Source organism: Chiloscyllium plagiosum, unplaced genomic scaffold (assembly GCF_037043375.1).
Source record: "Chiloscyllium plagiosum isolate Xiang-an unplaced genomic scaffold, Cpla_swu_hap1 HiC_scaffold_35, whole genome shotgun sequence".
Lineage (NCBI taxonomy): Eukaryota > Metazoa > Chordata > Chondrichthyes > Orectolobiformes > Hemiscylliidae > Chiloscyllium > Chiloscyllium plagiosum.
The window spans coordinates 25,751,061-25,754,618 of record NW_028270173.1 but is presented as its reverse complement, the minus strand read 5'-3'; positions in this window follow the sequence as shown (position 1 = coordinate 25,754,618).

Below are 3,558 nucleotides of genomic sequence, written 5' to 3'. Positions count from 1 at the left end.
TTTGAATTCTGTTCCGTGTCCCTTTTTGAACTTGCATTTTCTTTGGCTGTTTCATTTTTACTTTCCAGCTCCCTTTGTATTTGGCTATCTGCTGCAGACCTTAGTCATGTCCTTGCCATTGGCATTCTATTTTGCATGGTTTCTCACCTCTCTCCACTTACTTTTAACTTCACACTTAACTTCAATGTGGACTGCAGTGGTTCAAGAAGGCAGTTCAGCATCACCCTCACAAGGGCAACTAGGGATGGACAATAAAATGTCGGCCAGCCAACAATGCCAACAGCCCACAAGTGAATTAAAAATATCAACTGGAGGATTCTGTAGCTGTATTCATCCTTGTATATTAATTCCCTTTGTCCCTACATTCTAATGGCTCTCAGAGAGACATAGATAGGATGCAGAGCTGGGCTGAGAGGTGGCAAATGGAGCTTAATGTGGACAAGTGTGAGGTGATACACTTTGGACGGAGTAATCGGAATGCAAAGTACTGGGCTAATGGTAAGATTCTTGGGAGTGCAGGTGAGCAGAGAGATCTCGGTGTCCATGTACACAGATCCCTGAAAGTTGCCACCCAGATTGACAGGATTGTTAAGAAGGCATACAGTGTTTTGGCCTTTATTAATAGAGGGATTGAGTTCCGGAACCAGAAGGTTATGCTGCAGCTGTACAAAGCTCTGGTACGGCCACACTTGGAGTATTGTGTACAGTTCTGGTCACCGCATTATAAGAAGGATGTGGAAGCTTTGGAAGGGGTGCAGAGGAGATTTACTAGGATGTTGCCTGGAATGGAAGGAATGTCTTACGAGGAAAGGCTGAGGGCCTTGAGACTGTTCTTGTTAGAGAGAAGAATGTGACTTAATAGAGACATACAAGATAATCAGAGAGTTAGATAGGGTGGAAAGGGAGAGCCTTTTTCCAAGTATGGGAACAGCAAATACAAGGGTACACAACTTTAAAGTGAGGGGAGACAGGTATAAGACAGATGCCAGAGGTAGTTTCTTTACTCACAGAGTAGTAAGGGTATGGAATGCTTTGCCTGCAATGGTAGTAGATTCGCCAAGTTTAAGTGCATATAAGTCGTCATTGGACAGGCATATGGACGTACATGGAATAGTGTAGGTGGGATGGGCTTCAGATTAGTATGACAGGACATAGACATAGAGATATAGAGATGTACAGCATGGAAACAGACCCTTCAGTCCAACCCGTCCATGCTGACCACAGCGCAACATCGAGGGCCGAAGGGCCTGTATTGCGTTGTAATGTTCTATGTTCTATGTTCTATGTAATTCTTTTATTTATTTTTCATTTTGAAACCATAAGTTTGTTACACCACAGTTGCAATGTATTTACAATTGCACTGCACATTTTGTCCACATGCACCAGCAGAGGGAGTCTTCAAGAATTCAGTAATAGAGGATCAATGTTTAATAGCTCAGTTGTGCAGTTATAATTTGAAGAATCCCCTATGTAACTGCTTCCAATCCAAAAATTTCGCACCAGTGACTGAGTAAAAGCCACATCTCTAAGTTATGCACATCTTGATTTCTGGACACATTAGTATTGCCATTCCTGTTTGTAATCACTTTCCAATCATCTCAACCCCAAACTACAGCCTCTGTTTGCCCAATGTATTCATCTTTGTGGCATGCATCTAATTGGATGTAAATGAATGTTTTATCACACAATCGGACAATTTGTGACTGTTAGTCAAGCACAGTTTGAGTTCTGAAGGGTTATTGGATTTGAAGTGTTATCTCTGTTGCTCTCTTCACAGTCGCTGCCAGATCGGCTGAGTTTCTCAAGCAATTTCTGTTTTAGTTATGATTTTTCTCCAATTTCGAGGGAAATTTTATCCTACAGTTTGTCCACAGTCATGGCCTGGAGATGTATGGCATCCTGGATTTTAGTTTTGCATTCCTCAAAATTCCAGGGTAAACCAAAAGATTTGGAAACCACTAGCGTCACCTGTAGCCCCTCTGAGTTTGATCAATTTCTCGCAATTTGCAGTTGGTCAGTCAGTCATGGGGAATTGTGGGATGAATGTGTTTCTGACCTTTAACCTGCAGGAGTGACTGTGACTCTGAAGTTTTCTCACTGTTGGTTGGTTGTGGTTAGAAAATTAGAAATAGTCTGTCAGTGAAAATATGAATGAAAGTACATAGATGAGACATGACCACATCGTAAAAGGACAACTGTCTAGCTTCACATTCCAGATCCTACAGAGGTTAGAGTGAGGGGAGTCAGTGCTGGAGAGGTGAACTGCAAAGTAGTCACTTCAAACAAGAGTCACAGGGTCCAATATTCAGCCTCGAGTCTCTGTCTGATATTCCCTTTTCTGATAGCAGACCCTTAGGCCAATGAGTCTCAGAATGGTCTGGTCCTCAGACAGGACTGTCTGTGGGCTGTCTGTGGATCCAGACTCAGAAAGGCTGGAGTTATGGAAGGAGGGAAGCTTAGAGAATTCAATTAATAGTTTACATTCTTGCTGTGATTTTACAGCATGGCAACTGGAGCAGGCAGCAGCATAAAAGTAATATCACTGAGCTAGTATTCTAGATCTCTAGGCTAATTTTCTGCAATCACAGGTTCAAATTCAACAATGGCAGATGGTCAAGTTATTAATTCAGTCTGAAAAATCAGGAATTAAAAGAAAGTTGACCTAATGGCGTCCATGTAATCATTATTGATTGTTGTAAACAGAAACCCATCCAGTTCACAAATATCTTCCTCACCTGTGACTCCAGATCCATGGCAATGTGTTTCGCTCTTAACTTCTCTCTAAAATCACTCTAGCAAGATATTGAGATCATGGAGCAGTTGGGGATGAGCAATAAATGCTAGCAATGCCCACATCCCATGTATGCCTGCAACCATTTAGCCCCTTGCTTTATCTCTGCTGTGTTTGTACAGCTTCCCTTAAAACTCGACTCACTAGGATGGCATAATGGCTCGGTAGTTAGCACTGCTGCCTCACCACACCAGGAGCTGGGTTCAATTCCAGCCTCAGGTGACTATCTATGGGTAGTTTGGCTCTTAACTGCTCTCTAAAATCACTCTAGCAAAAGGCCTTCATCAGGGATAGAGGCAGGAAGCCTCCACGGTGGACAGATAAACAGGGGGTTGGGGGTGGGACTGAGGAGAAAGTAGCAAAGAGTACAATAAGTGAATGGGGGTGGGGATGGAGGTGATAGGTCAGGGGTAGGGTGGAGTGGATAGGTGGGAATGGAGATTGGCAAGTAGGACAGGTCATGGGGACAGTGCTGAGCTGGAAGGTTGGCACTGGGGTAAGGTGGGTGGAGGGGAAATGAGGAAACTGGTGAAGTCCACATTGATGCCCTGGGGTTGAAGTGTTCTGAGGGGGAAGATGAGGCGTTCTTCCTCCAGGCGTCAGGTGGTGAGGGAGCGGCGGTGGAGGAGACCCAGGACCTGCATGTCCTCGGCAGAGTGGGAGTGGGAGTTGAAATGTTGGGCCACAGGGCAGTGGGGTTGATTGGTACGAGTGTCCCGGAGATGTTCCCTAAAGTGCTCTGCTAGGAGGTGTCCAGTCTCCCCAAT